Below are 17,919 nucleotides of genomic sequence, written 5' to 3'. Positions count from 1 at the left end.
ACTGTTCCCATTTTATTTGTTTACATATAAAGTCGAATATTCTCTAGAGTCTATCAAACTACAGTACATAGTAGACACAACTCTGGGAACTGCCTATGATAAGATAATGCACATGTCTTTATAATAGGATGTATTTTATCCTCATTTGTCTTGTATCTGTATCTGTAAATATCTAAAGAAATCCTGGTTTGTAAGATCATATGTGATTTTCATATCTTGAAAACTCTGCCTTTGACCCTTTTTAGTAAGTGTACACATGGCGGTAATACCTTGTCCCACAAACTGTTTAAAGCTGGCGTCAAACATCCCCAGTTTGAATTCATCTACATGGGTGATCCATCTTAGAAGTACAAGTCCTTATCCTACTTACAACTGCTTTACAACTGAGTACCATTTATCTAAAGTAAACATTATTATTAGAGGCTTTATAGTCTCGGGCCTCAGTCTCACCAGTACTGGCATGGATCTGTTTTTTTAAGGGCTTGAGTATCTTTCCTCAAAGCAACATCAGTAATATGACAGTAATCAGAATCAGCATACTTTATTAATCCCTAGGGAAATTATATAGGTTACAGTTGCTCCTGTACCTTAATATTAACAAAAACAGACTAAACTATTTAACAATACAATATGTTAAGATATAAGGAACAGCACAATATATACAAATCACCAAATAATAAATATCCAGGTTTGACAGATGTGATTATAAATAAAAAAAATTGACAGCAGCATTACCGAGTAAGAAGTGCTCCTGTGGCTAGCCAGCATGTCATGGAGTGTGTGGGAGGTATTATCCAACATTGTCTTTATCTTGGACAACATTCGCTTCTCCGACACCACCTTAAGAGAGTCCAGCTCCATACCCAAAAACATTACTGGCCTTGCGGATCAGTTTATTGTGTCTGTATAGACATACAGAGTCCTTATCCCAATTACTGTAGAGACATACAGACTCAGACTCAACATACAGATATACATAATAGACAAGTTGTTGTAGTTGAGCTTGAAAATACTCTTATATTTGGAAGTACCATCCATCCATTTTCTTTCTATTATCTGGGGCGGGGTCATGGGGTTTGCAGCCTAAGCAGAGAAGCCCAAACCTCCCTATCCCCAGCCACCGTCGACCTCTGAGATGCTCCTCATGTAATCTCTCCAGAGCGTCTTTGGTCTGCCCCGAGGCCTCTTCCCGGTCAGACATGCCCAGAACATCTCACCCAGGCTCAGAAGTACCATTAGATCTTTATTTTTAGGTAGTTGTAATATAGTGTGACAGATCCTAGGTCTCTTTCTATCCCATATACATCTAGAAATGAGCTTATCCCATCTATAGAAATTGAATTGGTGTTATATCTGCTGGCACTGATTAAAATAGACATAGTAATAAATAACTAGAAATAAATTAACAAAGAAAGAAACAATAGTAGATGTGGCATATATCCAGCTTTATTACAGTTAATTCTAACATTTAATCCCAAAGGGTGGTTAAACCATCGTTCAAAGTCTTTTCTTATGTTGGTATCAATATAGTCATGATTGCTTTGGCATAGTTTTGACAGATTTCTTTTTTTTAGTTACATTCATTTATTTGAGAGCTTTATCTTTTTTTGATCTGTTAAAGGGCTGGGTACTTGCTAAATATATCTAATATTTGGATCAACTGAGTACAGGGGTAAAGAAATCATAACATTGTCTATGAATGAGCTTATGGTGTGTATTTGATTGTTATCTGTTATTCCAGTTATGAGTTTACTTTGCTGGATCATTTGGGGAAGTTGTTCAATATCCAGAGAAACAGCGTAGGACTGAGACAACAGGCCTATCTAATCCCCTCTCTACTACAAAGCTCTTTATAAAAGATCCTTTGACTTTTATGCTGGCTGTGGGTTTGTTACAGAGAGACCTAATGCACCGAATTGATTTTAATCTTGCCTGCTTTCAAGCATAGAGACACAGGAATATCGACTGAAGATGGTTCGCATCGCATTGACACCTACCCCAGCCTTCCAGAAACCACAGTTATTTCAGGCTGGAGAAATGATCCTCGTGAGATGTAATGAATTGGTGAAGTGCAATTATTGGTGCAGAAAAGAAGAAGAACAAAAACTCACTGGATGCTTGTTCCTGGACTTCAAGCAGAGCGTGGGTTTAAGACCTTCATAAAGAGGTGCCAGTGAGCAAGCGGCCACATACTACAGAGCTGGCCTTTTACTGTCTCTCTTTGCTTTCACTATTCAATGAAGGCAAAAATGCCCCCCAAAATAATATAAAAGATCATCATCACCCAGCATTTCCCACAAGGGAGCCTACGGTCAGTAATAAAGCTCAATCAAAGCGAATCTTCTGTCTTCATATAGTTTCTAAAACTGACTGCAGACAGAATCTTGGGACTGATAAAGCACTACATGTCTGACATAGACTGGACAAAAAGGACCTGTATTGTGCATAATCTATTATTTAGGATGACCGCCCAAATGAATGTGTTTTATAATGAAGAGTTGTGTATTTCTGAAATTTTAGAAAGTAATATTTTACTTGTGTTAAAACATCATGTTGTATTTAAAGAAATTGCCTTTTGGAAATAAAGTTCCATCACCCAATCCTCAGTGGAAACTTTCAAACTAAAGTCTTAAAAATACACTATCGTTCAGGATGAGAGTTGTATGGAGGTGCACCTGAATCCTTGTTTCAAACAAATGTGTTGAATAATAGTAGATAAGCTTCAGTTAATATCCTGGTCAAGCTATAAGAGCTGTCGTCGAGTACACTGTGAAGACTCACATCTGTGGGTGCCTGCTTGACCTTACTTGGTTAAGCAAGCACCCACAGATGCAGAGACCAGGCTTTGAACCTGCCCCAAATCCATTTTCTGCGTGTTTTCCCCTGGTCTGTGTCTCGGCTTACCAGCATTCTCTCCACTGTCCTATCAAAATAAAGACTAAAAAGCTCAAAACACATATTAACATATACATAGACAAGTGATTTAGGTGTATCATGTTTAATATGCATTTAAAATGCATTTCTGTAGTGATTTTTTAATTCTTTTGTTTTTCCATCTACTGCATCATCATCAGCATTAAATGATGCTCGCTGACTTGTTACTGTGGACGGAATGGAAACTTTTAATGTAGAAAACAACAGACTAGGCATCACAACAGAGGCTGGTAAAAAACATTAGGAAACTAAGCTTTCTTTCATTCCATTAGTTCCATAAAAATGCAAATATTACATCTTTCTAGTGCATTTATCAAGTGACGACCATTCTCACAGCACCAACAGCTCATATATAAGTGTTAATGTGACAGGACAGTCTAACTCAAAATTCATTATGTCCATGAATTAGGACATGGACACCTTAATTTGGGTCATCCAGAACACCCGTTTACAGTAACGTGCAATATTAGCACACAAATTCAGCACAGGAAAAATCCACATTTTAATGCACTATATGTCCAAATGCAAATTATTATTTTTAGCATCAAAACTTGTCCTGACACTCAAATGAACCATATCTGTAGCAAACTGCGTGTCCAAAAGCTCCCACAGCCACTTTGCTAGATGTTCTTGTGGACTTTGAGATGTATTTTCAGGTTGGATTTCTGAGCAAACGTCTTGTGACATGTTACACAGCTGTGAGGCTTCTCTCCTGTGTGCATAAACATGTGTTTTTTCAGTCCTGTACAACTACTGAACATTTTGTCGCATTGTGAGCCAGGGTCGGGCCTCTCTCCCGTGTGGGACCGCCGATGTTGCATCAGGCTGCACGTGGTAGAGAAGCGTTTTTTGCAGAATTCACAGGAATATGACCGTTCGCCCATGTATCAGCGGGAATGCATCAGCAAGGCTCCGGAACTACAAAAGGACCTACCACATATGCTGCACAGCTATGGCCTGTCTTGCCTGTCCATCCTGAGGTGGACGGTGAGTGGATAACTCGCCTGTGTGAATGCGCACGTGAGACTTCAAGACCGAGTTCGTCAGGAACCTTTAATCGCAGTGCGGACAGGGATGTGGCCTCTTTCCACTGTGACACAGAAGATGAACTTTATGTGAGGAGTGGCTATAAAATCTTTTATCACAAAGATGGCAAGCAATGGGCGTGACTCCAGGACTGGTGTGAATAGGAACATGACAATTAAGGTCTTTATGCTGCCTATAGGCCTTGTTGCAATAAGGACATTTCAATGGCTTAACTGAAGAGTGAGTCAAATGCTGGTATTTCAGTCTGGCAACCTTCTCGATTCCCACTGAAGTTTGCTGTGACGTGAGCACGGAGAGGATAGTGTTTGATGTGAAGGTGAAGTTGCCTGAGGAAAAAAAAAGTTGATTTTAATGAAAAGGTGAAAGTTCATGCATAGACTGTTGACATTATGTTAAAGGGGACCTATTATTCCCATTTCCAGCTCCATGTTTTTATTCATAGATTATACTAACCAAACACTAAGTATAACAAGATACTTACTTTTGGATAACTTCTGCTGCCACTTTTGATGCTGCAAAAGTTGCTTCAGATCCTCTAGATTAGGGACAAACTTCTCAGGCTTGTAGTCCAGAGGATCTAACACAAACATGGAAGACACCTGGAAAGGAAGAATGGACTTCCTTAAATCTGAAACCGCCCATTTCTTCTTCCAAGACCACTATTTAATTTGTGGATCTATATTTATTAGTGGACATGCTGGTAGAAGGAATGAAAATGTAGTAAAATTTATCGATTGTGAATAAAACAAACTTTTAAAATTCTGCCATTTGTTTTTGTTTTTTAAATAACTGAACAGCATTTGCCAATCAACGGAATTAAAGTTCACCTCTTTTCTTCTTTTTCATTACCCTGCAGCATACCTGAGACACTTGGCACTGGGCACAACTCTTCCAGTTGATAGAAGAAATCTCAATGACTGATCTCGAAGTAGCATTTGAATGAGATCCACCAATGGTGACTTTGAAATCTCCACCTCTTCATCTTGTTACTCTCACAGAGCCAAAAGGTATATTTACATACAATAAACAATAATATCAGCATCTAAATTTGACAGCAAAATCACTTTTATAGTGCAAAACATGTCAAACTAAGATGCTTAGTACACTGCATCTTACTTCTGCATCCACGTGGTTCGTTGTATTCTGCTGGAAACTGTCAGCATCATTCGTCTTCTTCAGTATTTCAAGAATGAGCTGAAAGACATAAATTGGTACATTTATACTAGAGTCTTTACTTTACCCAATACTGGTGACTCACCGGCCTGCAGCTGAACTATAGTCAAAATTAAATACACACTGGCTTAAAGTGATTAACTGATTGTGCTTCCTGAAGTTACCAACAAGCTGCTGTAGGTTTGCCTTGAAGGATTAATTTAGAACGTTTCAAGGCTAAATAAATGAATTAAATGCATTTTTTTTTGGTCCTTCTTCATTCTGACCAAATGCTGTAAAATGTACCCAAAACAATTATAGATGCTCCTCATCCACCATACATACATTACTACATCACATGGGGAAGACAGGTCAGAGAGGTATAACAATGGAAAATGCACAACATGAGGAAAGACGAGGAGAAAATAATAACTCCCCCCCCCGACTGAGCTCCAACAGGGTGTAGGTCTGTGTCAGTGTACATGCATATGTGTGCGTGTGTGTGAGTTCTGTTTAGCCGAGAGAAAGTGTCCCGTCACCCGGTTAGGCAAAAGTCAACAGTCTTCGGTCAACGCGGGTGGCCTTGAATGAGGAGGGAGAAAGTCACAACACAGTCTTCTTATCTAAGGGAGAATTGTTATTCCCGTCAGCTTTTGCCTTGAGCATCCAGCTGGCGCTAGAGGGCCGCATGAGGTGAAGATGGTAGCTGTTTTGGTTAGTGTGAACAAACTGCATCCAGTTTTACTGTTGGTCTAATGTCCGTCACTGGTCACAGGTCTCTCAATTCCTGTTGTTCTTCTTCAAGATGTTATCCATATAGCAGAGCCATGAGCTTCTCCATGATCTTATCCATATTGCGTTCAAAAACACAGTCTGAGTACTCACAGCCCTGCCCATCGCCTATCATGTTGGCCAGCCTTGTGGGATTTTGAACAGCTGTAGCCGCTTCTTGTTCTTTGATAAGCCAGGTCCGAGCTCCAATCAGCCAGAACTCTGTTATCGTGGTTCCGAATTGGTAGATGTCGTTCAATGTCCTCCATCGAGAGTGTCGCCAGACACACGACGCAACTGACCATCGAGTATCCAGCAGCAAACGTCTCTGAGGGACAATCAGGCTCTCCCAAGCCCAGGAGGGTGTCAGTTTCATTAAGGGGCCAGTTGATCAAATTCATAATTCTTCTTTAGGTTTTTAGAGAACAAGTCTGGGAGACTCTCTTAGAATCAGAATCAGAAGGGTTAGAGAATAAACGAGACTATACAAAAGACATGAGAAGCCAAGCAGGAAAGATAAGGGAGAGGGAGAGGGAGAAGGAGAAAGTGCGACCGCCTCCGTCAAGAGCCAAGAGCATGAGATTGTCAAACATAACCAACACTGTCATAAATTCTTGCCATCCGCAGTTAAATGGAATGAACAGTGATAAGTCGTCGACTCAGTGTTGGGTGATTTTCCAGTTCTGACGATTTAATCCAAATTTGCTCGGCTAACGCTATCCTAGGATATTGGTGCACTTGTGCTCTTTTCACTGTATTTCCACAGTATTCTAATTTATTTAATGAAATATTGATATCTGGTGTCCCTGTATTGATACAATATTGCAAATTAACACAATGCGATGGCTGTATTGATACGCCACAAAATTTCACCATGTAGTGGCACAGATTTGTAGAAGCTTCTTCCCACATGTTAAACCACACAGACGCAGCTATACAAACATGTTCCACTTATGGTACAAGAGCTCAATTGTGACCACGCTTTTAAATGTTTATGGACACTGCAGTTGTTACTGTCAGCACAGTCTGTGTGTCAAAAGCTACTTCAGAGTTGCCCTTGTTCATTGCACACAGGCCTCGAGGAAGAATTCAGCCGAGACAGAAATGGTAAGATAAATTCATGAAATAATAACAATACAAAAACTATATCTCTATCTATCTATCTATCTATCTATCTATCTATCTATCTATCTATCTATCCTTATTTATCAAATTACATGAGCAGAACCAGCAATGTTGAAGCTCATTAATACTACAGTTCAAACAAATGCACCCCTTGGACCTTTGGCCTTCTTAATAATCTTCTTAATCTCCTGGAGATCATTTTGAATAAAATCCTCAGTGGCTGTGGATGAGGATTTTTTCACGACAGTTGTTGATGCTGAGAAGGAGGGATTGAGTGGAGATGGCAACCCCTCTGTAGGTGATGCTGTTGAGCAGTGCGGTGAATCGCTGAGATCAACAGTTTTCTGGAGCAGGGTGACTGTATCGCTGCCTTCCTCTTCCTGCAACAAATAAGAGCTTGTTATAATTTCATGTACATTTGCACATGAGATGTAAAAGAAAATGTTCTTAAACCACCCATCTTTTCAGGTCAGCTATTCATTGAATGCTCGTTCCGCCTCCTCATCAATAAGGGTCTCAGTGGAAGGGTGTATGTGTGTTTGCATATTGCTCAACGCTTTGGTACTAATACGGTACCTTCAAAGATAATTGACATTGCCTCTTCTGCAGACTTGGAATTTAACTCCCAGTGGCTCACAAAGTCGGAGAGCCAGCCCATCAAGGAATATATATGGGGAGCAGAAGCAAGGTTGCACAGTTTCTTCTCTTCAGCTGCAGCCTCTTCCTCGTCTTCACGAATTTGTCTCTTAAAGATTTCCACTTTATTCAACAAACACTTTCACTCACTCCCAAATTCTTTGCAATTTCCCTCCACAAATTGCTGTCCTTTTCCACGTCTCTATTATGTGTTAAGGACCCATCGTAAAGACATGGGCAATGTTGCACCTCCTCACACAATCTCATAACGTCTATTTGGATTTTTGCAGGTTGGGTTAAAGACATCCTCTGAATTTCTGCCTATAATGAAGACAAAAGAAAGAAAAAGACATTAAACAAACAACCGAAAGGTTTCTCACATGACATCACATGCACACGTCTCAGGAGCTGTGTGCCATTTTGACACAACCACTCCATTCCCCGACTGCCTTTTTTGCTAGCGCACATCTTCTTCACAGGATCCACGGGAATCGTTTTTTCAGTTGAACCATACATTGAATTTTAAAAGGTCATTTTGTTAGCTTTGGGCACAACTGACCAAATTCCTTTTTCTGTCCAGGTTCCTAGAAACAATGATTTTATTTTGGAAAGAATATTTATTATTCCAAAGAGGTCTATTAGGCAAAGTAGTGCAATCACTTGCAACACAATGCTTATTTCTGTGAGTTAAAAATTATAACAGAATTTTAATTTTTCGCAAATACACAATAATGGCTGTATAAATCACACGTTTCACATCTTAGTGGGTGGGTCGCTGTCAGAAGTCGCTGTGCACGTGCAGTTGCCAGTCACACGCGCTCCTTAAGTGTCTTCTTTACGTTTTTAAGTGCTACAAGCAAAGCACTGTACTGTATTGCAAGCGATGTACGAATGGTTCTAATTTGCTATGGTGCAAAAGAAATACTAATTTTCTTTGCTTTTCTGACTTTACTACTGGAACGCGCTCACCTTGAGCAACGACACTCCCACCTCGGACATCCGAGGTAAATTGAACGCAGCTTTACTGACGTTTTTAATAATGTTATTAAATTAAACTACGTTTACATAAAAAACACAAAGAAAAAACAAAAACGGGCTTTTGTCGTGTTTCTCACCTCCGTCGTCTTGTATTTAACAAAGCCCACCAGCCATGACAGCGACTCTAACAACAGTGATGTGTTCGAGGAACCGCATTCCGCCTTTTTCCTGGCTCGGATAAAACGGTTCCACAAGCTTGTTTGCGATTTCTCGCCACGATAACAAGCGTTAATCAGTTTGTTCTTGTAAAACTCATGATCGTACAGGTTGGGATAAAGGGCAACCTGCTCAACCAACTGCTTGTCAAAGCCATTCAGAGAGGGTGAGTCTCTTTGGTGTGATGGTCCCGTTTGGGAATTTGTTATCACTCGTTCGTCGAGATTTTTCCTCTTTGGGATGAACTCTGGCAGTAGGTTTCTTTTCCGGTTTAACGCGGCGTCTTTTACCAATCAGCGTTCGACCTGGGCATAGCGTCATCCAAGTCGAGCGACTGCAGGGGAGGACGACAGGTAAGTATTAAAATTTTATTAACGCTTTTAATGTCTTTCTTCAGTGTTACCGTCGTTCTCTCATTGTTTGTTGGGTTACTTAATTATTTCTTCTTCTTCTTCTTCTTCTTCTTCTTTTTTTTTTTTTTTTTTTTTAAATTTTACGGCATTTTTCTCTTTCCCCTATATGTTTGTGTATATGTACATATACATACCATAATTTATTTATATAGCACTTTAAAAAACAACACATGACCGACCAAAGTGCTGTACAGCAGAAATACAAGAAAATACAAGAATTCTTGTATTATTACAAGCATAATAATAATAAAAATAATAATATTTTTGTCTTAATTCAGGGACGATTCTAGGTTTCAAACTTTTAGGGGGGGCTCAGCCCCCAGTCATAATGTCATGCATGTAGTAGTTGTATTTAATATTAATCAAATGTGCTGTCTGCAAATGAAATCATCCGTTTTCAAATTTGCAAACCTCTATTCCATTGGACTATTGAATACCTTCTGTCTAAGAATAATTCAGAGTGAATAATCAGAGATTTCAATACACCCGTTTTAGGGTGGAGCCTTTTGTTGTCAAACCCAAGGCAAAGGCTCAGTCATTAAAGAAGTTCAAGAACTCCCCAAAAGTTGGGGACTTACTTACCTGGATGATTGAGCATCAAGAAGTTAAAGAACTATTTGTTGCAAAGCACATCATTTCAGTCTCAGTCTTCAGTTAAACACATAGAGGCAGTCCTCCAATTCATCATGCACTTAAAGTAGCATTATTCAGTATAGACACTGGAAAATCATAGACAAAGGAAACTAGTAATAGAGTTGTTTTATTATGGTTTTAAACTTAAAATACAAATCCTCCTTTTGTTATGTAGTCTCAGCACAGAACATCATGTACGATAATTTCAAGAGTGGAGAATAGATTTGTAGTCCATCACATTAATGTAGTGGCAGTTATCATTTTCAGCCATGTTTAGAATGATATGAATCCTGTAAAATGCTACCATTAGTATCAATATGCTCTGTTTATGCTTTGTTTACCAGCATTTTTACAGTGTGCTACTGGAAAGCCCGCAAAACATCCATGAAATACCATGGCTCAGTGTCTGAGTGTCTAAATGAGTCTCACAGTCCTCCCCAACCCCCCCAGAAATGACCTCTGACAAGAAAACCCAATTCCTGCTATTCAACACTGAAGAAATGTCAACATTCACAAATTCTGCCAAATTGCAAAACACTAATAAAACCTCTGTAACTTTGTGAAAAACAAAAAAGTCCAATTAGTTGTGCTGACAGATTTGTTTCTTTGTCACAGCAGCTTTTTCTTTATCATGTAGACAAATAGATAAATATGTAACTGCTTTACGCTTAAGATCAAAGTAGGCTGTATGTGGCTGCCGATGTAAAATGAGTTTGACACCCTTTCTTTACACTGGAACAGTAGGGAATACTGACATTAATGTTCCCTTCCTCCCAGAGGGAGTTAAAAAGTCATGTGTCTTTGGGAATGAACAATCTCCTCAGTCTGGAGCAGGAAAATGACATCAGCATTTCTCTGAAGCTGCTCCTCTGTCTGGAGATGATGCTGTGGAGTGGGTGTAGTGGATTGTCCAGGATTGACAGGAGTCTGCTTAGCACCAATCACGCTGCCACAATTGTCAGTCTATCCAGCTCCATACCAACAACAAAGCTTGCCTTCCTCTGCATTTTTCCAGATGTGAAACACTTCTTTATGCTTCCGCCCCCAGACTCCACCCGGAGACCCTAAAGTCCACCATTAACTCCTTGGTTTTGCTGCTGTTAAGATGGAATTGTCTGGATTCACACCATTCAACAAAGTCTGCGATCAGTTTTCTGTACTCCTCGTCCTGTCCACTCCTGATACAGCCCACGACTGCAGTAGTGTCAGTGACCTTCTGCTCGTGACAGCACTCCGAGTTGTATATGAAGTCTGATTTGTACAGGGTGAGCAGGAACAGAGAAAGCACAGTCCCCTGCGGCACTCCCACGTTACTGACCATAGTCACCCACCCATACTGAGGTCTGCCCACAGCGAAAAGCAAACAACAGTTTGAAAGCAAACAACTATTCGTAATCACTGATAAATTAGGTTTTTCGTGTCTGGCATTTATGTTTTGGGTTTTGGTATCCAAACTTTTCAGTACCACTGCTGAGGTTTAGCTAGGTTTTGCAGTTTATGCATTATTACAACTGGAAATATAAAAGTAAAGACTGACAGCAGACAAGCTGAATCTGCACCATCAAACTCAGGTGTGGAACTGTGGGCTGTCACCTCTGACTTCCTCTACCAGAGAAGAAGCTGATGCAATTTAAAGTGCCAAGTCATCCAAATTATCAAAGCTGACTGGATACTGGAGGCTTCTTATATTTCCATTTTCCCCTGGGCAGCTTAAGACGATGGTTTGTTTGTAAGGCATCTTATAGGCTGGAAGGAAATCGAGAAAAGTGGTAATAAAAATGTGGTATTGTTTCTTTTTTAATTTCTCAGACAGGTAAGCAAGCGACCGGAGTTTATGCTAGCTGGTAAAGCAGCTTACACACTGGGCATGTTGCCAGTCAGTTATGAGGATAATGCAGACAACTACACACTCAAACCCACACTTATGGCCTATTTAGAACCACCAACTGAACACACACACACACACACACACACACACGCACAGGCGGTGTTACCGAACTGAAATGACTGGTATTATTGAATGTGCAGGTCATCAGCCAGGTCCCCTGCACTGAAACGTCACACTAGTAATCCCTCTTTAAATAACACCAGTCTCTATGAAGCTTTCAATCACTGATCAAATGGTAAATGGTCTGTATTTGTATAGCGCTTTACTAGTCCCTAAGGACCCCAAAGTGCTTTACACATCCAGTCATCCACCCATTCACATACTGGTGATGGCAAGCTACATGGTAGCCACAGCCACCCTGGGGCGCACTGACAGAGGCGAGGCTGCCGAACACTGGCGCCACCTGGCCCTCTGACCACCACCAGTAAGCAACGGGTGAAGTGTCTTGCCCAAGGACACAACGACCGAGACTGCCCAAGCCGGGGCTCAAACCGGCAACCTTCCGATTACAAGGCGAACTCCCAACTCTTGAGTCAATGTGAAGCTAAAATGGTGAAATTGGACTAAATGAAATTTAAAGTGAGTTTTTGGATCCATGTTGCAGATAGTGTGATGTCAGTATGATACTGAACACTGAAATATGTCCATGTATTGAAATGCAATAAAATAAATAAAGCTGAACCTTTGAATCTTTGTACTTTCTATACAACAGATCTGGAAATTTAAGTTTGAAATGATCAACATGAGTCTTGCTGGACTCAGTTAATATCAAATATCCACAGGTAACCTGTCTTTTCTGTTTGATCCATACTTCTAATCATATTTTTTTGTTGTCATTTACGTTTTGTTCTTTCCAGTTTACAGAATGAATAATCTTATTTTGGGCAAATTACAAGTGAGTGGTCAGCAAATTAAATTACTCTTTCCAGTTTTTTTTTAAGATAAACCTCACAAATAGGGACATATTCATATTCATATTCAACTGAATTTAAATGTAGGCTCTATTTTTCTATATGATGCTCCATTACAAACAGTTTATTCATTCATCAATTTTCATCCCTGCACCTATCCAAAAACAACGATTGGACGTGAAGCCAAGCAGTCTTCGTTATTACTGTATCTTCCACTACAATCTCATGTGCACATGTACAGCTTTTACCACCAGAGGGAGACACATACCTTTTTATATCACAGCTAAATGCGGACAAAAACACCATTAAGGGGCCTGTAAGAAATTCACTTCCCTAATGGCATTCCTCCCAGGAAACAGAACTCAATCATTTTTAACAGGCACTCATAAATTTCAATGAGTTTTTAATTAGGAGGAGCTCAGAGTAATTGTCTCCCAGGCAGTTTTAACAGGAGGAAGATCATGCTGACAGATTGACAGAGTCTGCGTGGCAGATTGCTGCAAATCACCTAATTATGAGAAGAAGTCAAACTTTCAGCTTTTGATCATGATTATTTTGGCTTTATTGGATAATTTCACCATCAACAGAGAAAGGAAGGGCTGCCGAGTGTCTGCATCAGAGAATAATGTGTGACAAAAGTCTCAGACTCATCTTCAGGGCACTGTAAATTTGTTTTTCTTGCCTTTTGTTCAGTTGTTTATTTAAAAAACGCACAGTTAGAAACTTATATATGTTTAAAACTCAAAGGTTTGTTAAGTATTATACTATTTTTTTGTTAATGTTGCTTGCATATGATCTAAAACCTTCCCCCGGGCCATGATTAAAATCATAGAAACCCTTGCTTAATTTTTCCATAAATAAGCTGAATTTCCTGCTGAGAAGTCTTTGAAATGACATCTGCGAAAAATCCAAAATCTATGAATATGGAAATATTATCATATGAAAATTTTGAATTCTTAAATACTTCACTGAAATAGCCCCATTCCCAGCACTTTGTAGTTTGGATTTTAGTTTCCCAAGTTGTCCACTTAAGCAGAATGGGTCCAGATTTAGTTGAGAAAAATGGTGCTTACAGGTAAATGCTCCGGTTTTGGGTGAGCTGGATTTGAAAACAAGGTGAACCAATGTTTTCTTTTGCAGAGTTACTCAGCCACGAGAAGTAATGTCACAAATTTTTGAGTGGATTTGAACATTAATTAGAATTCATTATGCAGATGTTCTGCAGGCTCAAGCCCAATTTCTGTTTTACTTATAATTGGAAGAGCAGTTTTAGTTGTACTTCTAAGATTAAAAAAAAAAAAAAAAAATCCCACAGGTTTCCAGCATCACCTGTGTTCATTATGTCTGTATGGTAGGCCACAGACATTATTATGCTTGCGGCCTACCCTGTATATCCTAGTGCTGAAATATATAGTGACCAGATTCTCTTTGGACTCAAGCATCAGAGCTGTTTTAAGATATTGTGTGTGTTCTGATTTCTTTGTGTTTGATTAGAATTATTTATTTTGCTTCGATGACTATACTCCCCCTTTCAAGCATGGTCACAAAGATTTGGCTTTAGGAGTTGTCATTTGTTTGGATAATATCTGTGAACTTCTATATTTAGGATATTTTGTTGTTCACGTCTATAAGAGTGAAAGAAAAATAACAGGCTATATTTCCAGGATCAAAATAAGATGCTTTTAGAGTCACTGCAGCTAGAGAAAGCACAACAAAATTAGCTGTGTACAGCTAAAAATCACATTTCACACACTCAGACTTGCTAACAATGCACACAGATAGCAATTAGACATCCTCACATGCTTGTGGAATCATGCCAAATAATATGCATTTACACTCATTTGTAGAGGCAGTATGTGAGTAATTGTGTCTACAAATCATCCACTCGTTCACAGAGGGGTGAGTTCCAGCTTTCTGGATGCATCTGACTTCACGGGTGGAGTGTGTCCTGAAGATGTCCTCCAGTGTGAGGACATCCGATGATTTTTTGTAAGTTGACTTTCTGGACACTTTTCCTTTCAGCCTTTGTACTGTAGTGTATGGTTGTATGTTAGAACACTTTCATTAGTGCAGTGATAAAAGGCCTTGAACAGCTCTGTGGACACATTGGTCTTCCTAAGTGTCTTTAGTTAATAGAGCTGCTGTTGGGCCTTCTTTATCAGAGCAGTGGATTTGGCTGTCTGTGTGTGGTCCAAAAATGTAATAGCAGAAGATCCTCTCCTCTATCCCCGCCTTTGAAAATTAGTCAAGAGAGGAACCTCCCATCCATTTCTTTTTACAGATCTAGAGATGATCTTTTAATTCTTCAAAAAGAATTAGACTTCTGTATTTTTGTGGCAAAAACACTGAAATATAATTCTTCTTGAGCCAAGTGGTTTTAAGAGCCTGTCATTTTGATATGAATATAAATTAGATGAAAATCCTTAGTGAACTTTTGTTTGACCATTATGAAGATTGAGTAAGAATCCAGTTAGCTTATGTTAGATCGTATATGTGGAAAAGGCCGCCCTGTCTCTGTTCAAAGTATAGACTATATAAAAAAGATGGACAGAGCCTCCAGGTTTGCAATATGAAACCAATGCAGAAGTACTTTAAACCTGCATTTCTTCTAATGGACGTAAGGGGGAGTCTTCCCCGATTTCAAAAACAAGTGCAATAGTAAAAGACTCTATAAATGCTTTCCAAATGATTAAACAGCTTAAACCCCAGACATGCAGACGTGCAAACCAGTTGGCTACTGCCTGGTAACCACTGGTCGCTAGGGAAAAGTGAAAACTCAACCAGCTGTGAATGATTGCTGGAGGTTGTTTGCTGTTGCTAGGTAAAATTGGTCACAAAGAGGTCTGCAGTATATGGTGTATGGGGCTGCTGAAAACCTCCTTCCGAGAGCAGATTGCCTCATTTGCATGGAAGGTGTCTGTAAACAGAGTGAAAGGCAAAAATGAAAACAGAGAATGTTCACCTTCAAAGTAAAAGTCGGACCTTTTTGAAATATGTTGGCTTCAGCAAAAATTCAAACTTTTAATTTGAAGGAGAACATTCTCCACTTCCAGTTTGAGTTTCCCTTTCTGACCTTTCACTGCATTGCTGGCTTGTTAGTGAGTGTTGCAGACAAGCTTGCAACCAAAACAATCACAAGTAGGTTTTTGCAGCAGCACCCCCTTTAAATCTGATGCTGCATTCCAAACACCTCAGAAGTTAAAAATCACGTTGGAAAAACAGGAATTTGGTTTGGTTCTTAGCGAGGTAGAGCCATTAATGTATCGCTATCAATACAGCATAATACTTAAAAGCACCGCTGCACCACATTCACGGACAGAGCTTGGTCAGCATGGCTTATTCAGTGAGTCACAAATACACAAATATAACAGTACAGATGAACAGTTTTACAATTTTACTGCTGCCACCATGGATTGTTAATTCAGGGTTGGTGGGGCTGCTCTGGTTCTCTGGGTAGCAAGTTAACATGGCCTTCCAAATTAAAATTCTGACTGGAACTTGAAAACTCTGACTTAATCTGGAGCGTAGCATGATTTCACCCAGCAACAGCCAGCAACCTCCAACACCCATTTGGGGAAGACACATTCTTCCCTAGCATTTAGAGGTTGCCAGGGGATTACTGACTGTGTGACTGAGACCTAAATTACAAAATGGCGTTTTATATCAGGGTTTCTGTTTGGGTGTAGCCAACGACAAATGAGTTGTAGGAGGTCACTGTAGGCCTGAGTGTTAGGACTAGCTTGTTCTTGTCTTTATGCTAGAAAATAAATGACTTGTGGATCCAGATGCATACTGGCATCAACCTTTGGATGATAAACTAGGCCTTCAAGAATATTACTAAAACAAGATAACCTTGGACCGAAAAAAATATGGATAACAGGCTGCCAAGTACATTTTCTTGACTGAATTGCTGCTAATACAGCAGGGAGATGAATAACATTGAGGTGCACTAAAGCGGACAGTGTAATAACAGTAACCACTTTGTGGGGTTCAATTACAGCAGTAAAACAAAGGTCACTGACATCTCTTTTCAGGACGTCTCATTGATATTAGGAAGTATTTACTGATGGTAGATAATTTAGTGAGATAACCCTGAAGGACTGTAGCTGGTGGCTGTGCAGGGACATCCAGAGGTATTTTGTATGTGTGTGAGCACATGAGCTTTGACTTGGCAGGAGACACTGGACAGGTGGATGCTCAGCCAGCCAAAGTCCCATTACTTGCTCAGGGGGCAGCAAGTGTGTATGTCCCTGAGTGTGTGTGTGCGTGCATGCATGTGGTAATTACTTTTTCTCTCTATGTGTGTCTGTTTGTGTGTGTGTGTGTGTGTGCAGACAGGGTGATTAGAGATGGGTGGCGGGTGGAGGGCTTGTCAGAAGTTATCTTCCCATCTCATCTCATCATAGGCAGTCTGGCGGATTCCCTCGATGGCTCAACAGCCCGACGCCGCAGTGCTGCTGTCAATCGGGCCGTCAACGCCTGCAGAAATCGATGCCAATCTCCCTCGGTTTCTATTTTTAACCGAGGCTTAGCACCCAGGCCTTTGATAAGGATGCTTCCTTCTTTTGGCTCTCCTCCTCACCTCGGATGAGCAGCCCCACTTCCGACCTCGTTCTCGTCCCCCGCTGATGAGGGGTGATAAGAAACAGACAAGATAGAGCAAAATGCACACACCGACCTGACACTCTGAAAGAGCCTTTCATGATGGAGAAAATGATTATTGTTAGCACAGTTATTGATAATCAGGCTGTAATAATGCAGTGTGTGGGAGAGGCATGATTGCATTTAAATTGTTACCTTTATCAACTAAAGTTAGCCACAGGTAGTACCGCTGCTACTGATGGATCTGCTACAACCTTAAAGAAAAAAACCTTTTCATCTTTTATTGGAAAATATACAGGACAGGAAAGAAGCCTGATTAAAATTATACCTCATACATAGATGAATCAGCCTAAGTGCAACAATAAAGAGCATAAATTAAATGAAAATTAAAGAGCTCCAGATTTTTTGATGAAGTGGTATTAGACATGTTTTAACTGTTTCAGAAAAAGGAAAGCTTAACATTTGCATTCATGAGTCTCTAGGCAGAATCCATTTGTATATATGGATAATGTAATATGATGGAAAGCTCCAGAACATACTGAATGGATCTTAAAAGGAGCCAGCTTTGGTAAATGTACTATAACAGTGTATTTTGAATATGCTGTCTCTTTAT

General features: G+C 39.9%; 1 pseudogene across 1 annotated transcript; it reads right to left on the bottom strand.

Moving 5' to 3' along the window:
• Positions 1-525: 525 nt before the first annotated feature.
• Positions 526-8,664, bottom strand: LOC146369207 (uncharacterized; annotated as a pseudogene). The gene is made up of 5 exons (XR_014797407.1): positions 8,635-8,664; positions 7,178-7,409; positions 4,843-4,869; positions 4,463-4,558; positions 526-4,307 (listed from the first exon to the last, which is right to left on the bottom strand). The product of XR_014797407.1 is annotated as an uncharacterized LOC146369207 (transcript).
• Between the last annotated feature and the right edge of the window lie 9,255 nt (positions 8,665-17,919).

Source organism: Perissodus microlepis, chromosome 17, assembly GCF_051167445.1.
Source record: "Perissodus microlepis isolate ML-2025 ecotype Zambia chromosome 17, ASM5116744v1, whole genome shotgun sequence".
Classification (NCBI taxonomy): domain Eukaryota; kingdom Metazoa; phylum Chordata; class Actinopteri; order Cichliformes; family Cichlidae; genus Perissodus; species Perissodus microlepis.
This window is presented reverse-complemented; position numbering and strand designations above follow the sequence as displayed.